General features: G+C 38.8%; 1 protein-coding gene across 1 annotated transcript in view; it reads right to left on the reverse strand.

The window, feature by feature from the left end:
- Positions 1-9,558, reverse strand: part of LOC122832699 (rho guanine nucleotide exchange factor TIAM1-like) — a 47,349-nt gene extending 37,791 nt beyond the window's left edge. The window contains exon 1 of the mRNA XM_044119706.1: positions 9,382-9,558. The gene's annotated coding sequence lies outside the window, so the exon portion shown is untranslated. The remainder of the gene's footprint in view (positions 1-9,381) is intronic.
- Between the last annotated feature and the right edge of the window lie 364 nt (positions 9,559-9,922).

Genomic DNA, 9,922 nt, shown 5'->3' on the forward strand with positions numbered 1-9,922 from the left:
TGTCATGTATAATTCTGAAGACTTAGGCAACCTAGTGGACTACACGAGAAGAGCACAGCATATCTTGTATGGTAATCACGTCAGCTCTGATGCAGTTATTTTATTTTTTTGAGGAAATAGAACTGTAGAGGACACAGCAGAGGAAAAAAAAATAGATGTGGGAGAAATGTAAGCGTGAGGGCAACACATCGCATGCTTAACAGCAGCCTGCATCATGTGCCCCAGAAAACAGTTTGCACACCGAGCAGTGAAAACATGCCCCAAGCAAGTGTGTGTGAGAAACCTCCAGCCAAGGAGGGAAGACAACAAAAGGTATGAGCTGATGTGTCTTCTGTTCAAACTCACAAGTTGGAAATTTCGACTTCTAAGTTGAAAGATAAGTCAAGTTTAAAGACTTGAAAAATCTGATTTACTGACCTCCAGTAAATCAGTGCAAAGCCCAAAAAACAAATTTTGGTCATGATAATCTATTGCCCTGGGTATGACTAAAGCTGTGCAGGGCAAACAATTCTTCCAAAACCACTGTGGCACATCATTGCTTTGCCTAGTCTTCATCATAAATGTGAAGTTTATTTGAAAACAGGGTCATAAAAACTGATTTAAAAATATTGATCCATTTTTGTTTTCTATCAGAAAGGGGGAAAAAACCAATAACAAAGTGGTCGTAGACACCATATTCCCCTATAATCACCAAATATCTAGTTTTATTTTGGAAAAAAGCAAAGGAAAAAAACAAGGATAATATTTTCCATAAGATTCCATTAAATGGTTTCCAGTGAAACCATAATATTTTTGTTGCAACTGAACTGTTCGCTTACACGTCACCAGAGTTCGACACTGGGACTTTTTGAAGGTCTCCAAGTGGAACTTTTTGGTAGCACCCCACATGAAAGTGTGAAGTACTCTGCAGGTGTGAAAGCAACCATTCGCAGAACGCACAGCTGCAGGATGACGTTGACGTTCAAAGGACGTGCGGGGTTTGACGACATGCTCAAATCCCAGTGCCATCTAATGCCCTGGCATGGCAACTACAGCTGGCTCCAGGTGGCTCGGCAGTCTAATCTAAAGATGGGTGAAGTGCTGTCTAAATGTGACACTTGTTCCCAATCACCATCAGATGATACCAGCAGTTTTTGCACAGCAAACTTATGTAAACAAAGTCTAAATCATTTGTTTGATCCTGGACCAGAGTTGCAAATACAAATGTCAATGTCAGTTTGGCAAAAATATTGTTATTCTGGACACGCTTTGAATGTAATAATTTAAGCAAAAATAATTAAAACATACAAGACTGACTTCCCATTCTGAGACAACCTTCACGTGGTTCAGAAGGTTGTGACCCTGATAAAATAACTGAAATGCCCTCAAAAAGACAAAGGTGCCTTGTTTAGAGAGGCATTACATAAGATGAAGCTCTGAGCTAGATTCCACCAAACTAGGGTCAGTAGATTCCCTATTGATACTTTCATACTTTTCAATTAGCATTAAAATGGCTATCTTGTGATCTTAAAAAGGACCTGGAAGCACATGATAAAGCATGAAAAATGTCAATTAAAACATTCTGTAACCCAACCTTATGCACCCCTCCTTTAACAAACAGAACATTGAAATAAAAATGCATGAATGATGTGGGTTAATGCTGATGTCTTGCAGACTGTCACCACAGGCATTTCAGAAATGTAGATTGCTAGTGTGCAGCTCAGCTTAACTTAAATCTGTTTATGTCACTACTAGCAGAAGGCTAAACACTCAGCCAGAAACTGATGTAGCTGAACATCCAAGGCATTGATTGTTCTGGAGCAATTTGCTAGGTGATGCTACAAATACAGACGTTTAATATTTTACATTACTGGTATTGTCCAAGGACCCAGATGCGTTAAGCTCTTTGATAAATTGCCATTCAATGCATTTGCGGGCAAGTAAATCAAATGAGTTCCACTCTCATCAATGCTAATGAATAGACACAGACAGTCAATAGGTTCCCTCTAACTGCTCGTGTCTTTCATCAATTTTCCTTAAAGGGACGAGGAAATCTTTAATGTCCGGTTCTGTTAAAATGTTATTGACATTAAATATCTTACACACAGAAAATAACTCTCTTGGCATCTTTATTCAGTGTAAGTCAAGAATATTTGGTTCTGAAGGTTGAACAGAACGGTCCAAGACCAAAGAGGAATTTATCATCTTAAAACAACAGCACAATAAATAAGTCATCAGCTTTACACTGGGTTTTGACTACAAAGAAAATGATTTACATGCAGCACTTGTGATATTCTTGTGAGAAACAGGTAACATTTTTGCTTTTTACTTTTACATCATGTAGTTCTGACTAGAAATACTTGATATTTTCCATTCTCAGGGAGTGTTTCACACAGGAAGAATATTGTGGATGCACTTCCTTCAAATTGCAACTCCCAAGAAACAAATCTTTGTGTAAATCAATACCCAATACCAACGTCCCAATGGGTTATGGGTTCATAAAATATAACATAATGTTTTTGAGACTGGCATTGTTTTAAAATTGCAGAGGTCCGCTTTGGTCTTGGTCCCACTAGGACAAGATTTAATCTCTAACTATCAATCTTTATAATCTCCACAGATAGGGTGAAACATAAGGGTGCAGTGAAAATGTCTGTTTTACAAAATGTTACAGGATACATCTCAGTTTTACATAACCAAAGGTTGAATTGCAAACTTGCATGCGTCAAGCAGTCTATAAATTAAGATTTGTGTCCCAGATAATAAAAGGGTACATATAGCTGCATCTGGGCAAGGTTTACAGCAATGACCTTCAAACAACATAAAAATGACAGAGATATTCTGAATATCCAGAAGATACACAATTGGGAATATGAACGGTTGCTTGAAAAGCCTAAGACCAACCGTTTTAAACAATTCAACTCTCATTTTTCTTCTTACGTTAAGGTCACTTACATCCAGAATTGTTTTACATGAATCCTAACTTGTGCTGGTTTATAAAGTAAGACAGCACACAGATTTCCAAGTAATAAGCAACCTCTTGTCTCCAGTAGAGATAGCTTCTTTTGTCTTGTACAAATTTCTAAATATGACTACTGAGACTTTCTTTAATGCCATTTTGGGTTACTGTGTAGGGATCCGACACATAAATTATTACTATTTTGTTCTCTGGAAAGGATGTTAATACCACTAGATGTGGTAAAAGGCAGCAGAGTTCAACCCTTACTAAAGGCAGCAAAGCCCATGTCTAACTGGCTAAATCATAGTCCTGTTGCCCAGAAGAGATTGGATAAAGGTCAGTTAATAAATAGCCACAGCGTTTTATTGTAGGAACTGTGCATAGGCCACTTGATGAAATATTATTCAAAATGATGTAGTTGTGATATCAAACTCTTTATTTTTTACTATTAATTTGAAGGCCATGCAGTAAATACAAACAATGCTGATCACAAAAAAGTTTTATTTCAGTTCATAAGGTCACAGTAACCTTACAAAATGTATTTTAGAATTATTACACAAACCTAAAGGCCATCACCAACGACAGGATAACAATTCAGTTCTGCAAGTGGTGGGGGAAAATAAAATCCATGAGAACGAAGGTTCAAGTGTTTTTATTTTCCACGCATCCTCCTCTTTCACACCGCCCCCTTCCACACCTATATTCCTCAGAGGAAAGAGATGATCCATTGTACCAAACAGCACCCTGCACAACTGACATGTGAAAAATGAAAAATGTAAGTGCTGTGCAAGACATGAAAGAAGTAACCAGTGCAGGGCAGAGATCATTAGCGGATGATCCAGTGGTCTCCAGCTGAGAGTGGAATCTCAAGAGTCAACATCAAAGACAAGGGTATGGGAGAGGAAAATAATTTAGAGTTCAGAGAGAAAAAAGCTCAGATTCATTGGACAAGACTGAGCCTATACTAGCATAGGTGGCTGCTCGCCAGAGTTACTTATTAGGGAAACTTTGAATAAATTAAAGTGCAACTTCACAAGCGGCTTCATTTAGTCAGCTATATGCCGAGTTAGTTACACAAAACACTTCACCCATAATTTACCTTAAGTGAATCTGAAACAGGAGAAAAATAGCTACATTAAGCTTTTCTTTACCACAGTGTTGGAATAGGACTGGAATAGGATGTTTTGAATTGCCCTAAATGTATCAGTACTTAATGTAATTCCTATTTAATTAAACACATTCATTATTCTTTCAAAAAGTTTATATAATCAGAGTTTCTTCAACTTCAACCAAGTAGGTCATCCGTCTTCTTTCCAATTTAGAACGGGTTGTTTTTTAAGACAAGGTTTTCTGTTTCAGTTGAATACTAAAATAGTCCGAGATGGATTCTTCAAGGACAAGATTAGATGAGCATAAAGATCTGAATGTTCACACACCCTGAAGGTTTAGAAGTACAAAAAAATCTGTTTTCTTGCTCTCAAGTCATTGCTGCAGCAGGATGTCACAGTGGGTAAACCAGATGTTAAGCAATATTTGCTCCATAGTTTCTAAATTAATGTGAATTGAATTCATTGATCTTGTGATGGAAACAATATCCACCAGGTTTAGTTCAATTAGCTTTGATGCTCACTTGAATCCACCAAATAGACACTCAAAATGAAATGTTCTAAAGATGAATTATTCAAAGTATGCTACTTTAATTACAGCTTAGCTCCAAGTCAACCCAAAAATACTCAGAGTCAATTTACTGTAGTTGTTTTTCTGACTGATAGTGCGGTGAAGTTAGCCTAACTCCAGTCTTCACAAAGTGACTCATAGCCTCAGCAGTTTTGCGCACTTAATATCCATTATTCATCCTGGAACTACAAGACTGGATCAGCCATGTGAAGCTGAAGACCATCACCATGCGCATTTTTGACAGCAGTGCCCATGTTTTTGCTCCCAGCTTCAGAACAGGTGAAACTGAGATGTGATGAGATTTCTGAACAATTATTCATCCCCGTAAAGAAAGATGAGGATGTTTGGGGATGAGTACTTGAGTCCAATATGTGGTTAATTTTGAATAGCAGCCCACAGTAATTTATCAAAATCCTGTTAAAGCTCTTTAAAACTGGCTTTAAAGCTCAAAACACAACTCAATCCTTGTTTCTTTCTAGAATGTGCTACTTTTTTTTTTTTTACACTTTGATTATAATTTCTGGCTGAATAATTCACGATGATCCAAGCTGCAGGATCAAAGAGCTGCAAAAGCATTTACTTTAGTAATACTTTTGGATCATATGTTGCTTTCTCAACTTTTTTTGCAAACATTAAATGCATACATCAAAGTCGTGCTGATGCGCAGAAACTGTTGGCCTGTGGAAACCATCTAGAAACGAATCTTGCCAAGCCATCTATCAGATAATGTTGGCAGTCAGCACATTACCATTCCGTCATCTTAAATATGATGCAAGATAACATCTTCTTAGAAAAATAAAAACTTTATATTAAGCAATATGTGTGCTATGAAGAAGGGGAGTTTCCAATGTTTAGTAGTGAAAACATGAAAAACAAACCCATATAACCTTGGGATACACTGCAAGACTGAATGTAGAGAATTAATTTTATTAAACTACAAAAGATGGCAGAGGACCAAAAGAGAGCAGCACCATCAGAGATATTTACTAACAAAGACAGATTTCCTGTCAGGCGAAACAAGGGAAGGTTGAGCTCTTCTCTGTTACGAAATGCACCTTAGATGCAAGCACAACAATATTGGAAAGCTTTCTTGTTTGTCATCAAAAACACAGCTAGACAAAATGTGATCATGTGTTAAACATGTAAGAAAACGGGGTGTTATGTTGAAATATGTCAACACAACAAAAGGTAACCGGTCTTTACAGAAAGGATTTTAAACAGGCAGAGAAGTTCATTCAAAATGTACTGGCACCCAAATGTGGTTTATTTGTATATATGTAAATTTAAATAAATCATTTATTTAGAAGTTTATTTAGAAATTATTTACTTAGAAATCTATGGGGCTGCACAGTGGCACAGTTGGTAGAGCTGTTGCCTTGCAGCAAGAAGGTCCTGGGTTTGATTCCCGGCCCGGGGTCTTTCTGCATGGAGTTTGCATGTTCTCCCTGTGCATGCATGGGTTCTCTCCGGGTTCTCTGGCTTCCTCTCACAATCCAAAAACATGACTGTCAGGTTAATTGGTCTCTCTAAATTCTCCCTAGGTGTGAGTGTGTGTGTGAATGGTTGTTTGTCCTGTTTGTTTTCTGTGTTGCCCTGCGACAGACTGACGACCTGTCCAAGGTGAACCCCGCCTCTCACCCGGAACGTTAGCTGGTGATAGGCACCAGCAACCCTCCTGATCCCACTAGGGACCAAGGGTGTATAGAAAATGGATGGATGGATGTTAAATCTATGAGAATAAAAATAACAAAATACTCATAAGGCTCAAAGTGTATGCTTGGGCCAACAGATTAATATTTGCAAAGTATTGACATAAATATCTAAAACAAAAATGTATGATGATCACGATCTAAGAAGTTTTACTGCAAATTAAGAATAATTGGGCTCTTTGGGTTGCAGCTTAAAAATTGGAACATATTTGTTTTCGTGGGTAACAGTTTGTGTGCAATTTATTTTTTTTTCCAAATTGGACTATCTGTGTCTTGTGCAACTCAAATATTTCAAAATAGCTAAATTGATATCTGTTGTAACTGAGAGTAAAAGAAATGATGCCTTTATTTCAGCCAGCAACAGGTGGGAGAGGGGTAGGGCTGTATCATTCTATGCTCCGTTGTTACGGCCATAAACAGAGGAAACTTTGATCAATCATGCATGTTCTCTGGCATCACATTAAAAACACTTTCAATTGTAACTGTATGGCAAAGTAGATTTTGACTGTAGCCAGTCAATGCCTAATGCAACTTAACAATATTAAGAGTAATATTCTTCTTCTAAGCTTCTGGAAACTATGGGAAACAGGAACCAAAACATTCCAATGAATTGATATTATCACAGTATGCTTTATTTATTATTCACTTGGCACAAAACATAACATCAGAATGTAGTTAATATGTACTTTGCAAATGAAAGAAGAGTTATGCGCCAGTGGGATGGAGATGAATTATTCACAAGAGCCCTTACGAGGGTAAGATTATGCACATATCAAGAAAACATTGTTTTGGTAGCACATACATGAAGCACAAAGTCATGGATTGTCTGAAAAGTTGACAAAGTACCATATGAATGTGCAGACATTCTTTCGTGAGCAGACAGTTGGTCGAACATTGAAGATCCTTTAGAGTTACAGAGCATGAATACAAGCCAGAGAAGAGCAAAACTGGCTGCTGCTCAACCACACAAATAGGGACAAACAGAAGGTCAGCTCTCTGAACAGGCATGTCGCACAGAGAGGGGTTCATGTTACCACCTTTAGGACACATCCCTGAACACTGAGGTCATTCTGCTTGGGGGGGGGTCTATCTCACTTTTCCACTTTCAAATGCTGACTGCTTTTGTTCAACCTTGCATGAATTCCGAAACCACAATTTTGTATTATTTCTTGTTTAACCAGAAACGCCCTACAATTTGAATTGGCAAAATGTAAAAAGCATAGATGCACATAAAGCAAAAGACCCCTCTAACCTTCTGCTTTTTAACCAAATGTTCAGTTTTCATAGTCTAGCCAATTAACCAAATAGTAGAAAGACCATATTAACTTGACAAAATCTCCCACCAGGGTAGAAAGTATTTAAATATGCGAGTTATTCATGGAAAACAACCTTGATTTAGCTTAAATTGACTTTTTAGGGCACCTGTGTCTGTATCACCTGAGACGTAGTTTGAAACATGTCAATATTTCAGAATAGAACAGAGTAAAGAATAATCTGTAAAACTAACTGTTAGTCCAAAGATTATTAATATACGGTAAAATGAAAATAAAAGGGGGCTTAATATTGAGTCTTGGTGGACTCCTTTCAAAATTCTCTAAAAAACTGAAGTGTATCTATAGGAAAAACTTGAATTCTTGCCTCTTCATTGGAAGCAACGTCCCTGATGATACAACATCTCACCGAACAGATCAACATTCAGGGCAGCATATTGCTGCTCCGTCACCAACGCATCAATAATGTACTTTATTAGAAATGTATCTTCATTTATAATGAAAATCTGAGAATAGTGGATAATTTGTATAGGATGATGATTACCATCTCAGGGGATCCACTTTAAAAAGCCAGTCCATAAAATATATTACATATCATATTATTGTAAAACTAGTGAACAGATAATTTCCAATTTCCCCAAAACAGTAAGCAAATATCTGATGCGTCACCTCTGCTGATCTTTGAGTGTTTAAGTTGAATAGTACTACCGACAGAAGAAGCACTGCTGCAACAACCAGTTCTATTCACTTTTCAAGTATTCCTGCAACTAAAACAGCATTCTTGACACAATTTTGGAGGAGTGAAACTGAATTCTGCAGCAGATTTAAAACACTACCCTGAATTTGTGGGTCATGCTTGTGTTGGCTCATCATAAATACAAGCTGTTGAGAGAGAAACTGCCCCCCAGCAAAGAGTGAGGTTGTTTTCAGTGCAAAAGCTGTATTTCTCTTAGTAGACTGAACTGCATGGCAGTATCAAAAAATGCATTTACGTAAACCGGTTCTAAACAGATGTGTAATGAACAAATATCACTATTATACTGCATTTTGCTGAAATAACTCACAACAAGATGTGGAGCACAACTCTGTAATCTAAAGAAAGAAAAGGAAAATGAGAAGAGGATACCGCAAACAGCGGATTGTAGCTGTGACGCTGCAACAATGCATGACACCATAAGGTCACTGGAGTAAAACAACAGCACCGGTGACAGACCACCTTCCACATGACTCACCTGTATTTTTAATACGGGCAGCACCGAGTTAACAGTAAAGCAACAAGAAACGCGCTAAAAAGCCAAATAGTAAAGATCAAGCCAAATTTTACCGCAATAGATCATGAGAGGTAGAAGATGTTTTGGGGACCTGAACGGAATTAATGTTGCCTGTCGTGCATCTTTAGCAAATGCTCTACAATCATGCAGCAGAATTGAAATCTGGACATGCATGCGTTAAACCTGACGTGTCTCGCCATTCGGGCACATGCCCGCTGTTGCCCCCCAAAACAACCGACGGTGACTGGATCGGCCCCATTGGTCGCCAAACGCTGCGCACCCTGAGGGTAAAAAGCGCATCCTGTTGGCTTGCCTACTGGACCGTACCGCATCGCACTTCAGTGCGCCAGCGTCTCGCCTCCAGTAAACTTGTATGACTGAGTGACGCGCTCATGCGTGCACGCGGCGATGGGACCACGTAGACGCATGATTGGACGGTGACCGAGCTTATATTTTTCTCCCTCTCATTAATAACGGACAGCATACTTCCCGGTCCCCCTCACATGTTAACGTACCTGTCTTCAACTCCTCTGGGACATGGCAGCCTTTTTCCAGACGCTGAAGTATCCATTCTCCCTCATGCCGGTTTGATCTGCGGGTCTGAACGCCGCCGCCGCCGCCGCTCCTCCAAGGTCTGTGTGCGTCCACGGACCATGCGTGTTGTTTCCACATCATTGAGAGGGGCGGAGCCCACGACCCTTGGAGACGGCGCGCAACTGGATCATGACAATGCCACTTACTTACTCTTCGAGCCAATCAGATGCCAGTCCATGTAAATCACCTGCTGCTGTTTGCGTCCCCTTAGGTGTGGATATAATGTTTTTCCAAGATGAAAGTGCAACATTTCTGCTTTTGGAAATTCTGGAAAAAAAAAGGTTGATTCAAATTTAGAATAATGCCGGGTCCATGCGTCCTTTCAGTTTCTTTTAATTGTATAAATGCAACAGGAAATTTGTCACTGAACATAACAAGAGGGAAAAAGCTGATTCACCACAACCCTATATTACTGGCCGCCTATGCAAAACGTAAATCACAATTTCAAAATATAATAATGCT

This window comes from Gambusia affinis, linkage group LG06, assembly GCF_019740435.1.
Source record: "Gambusia affinis linkage group LG06, SWU_Gaff_1.0, whole genome shotgun sequence".
Lineage (NCBI taxonomy): Eukaryota > Metazoa > Chordata > Actinopteri > Cyprinodontiformes > Poeciliidae > Gambusia > Gambusia affinis.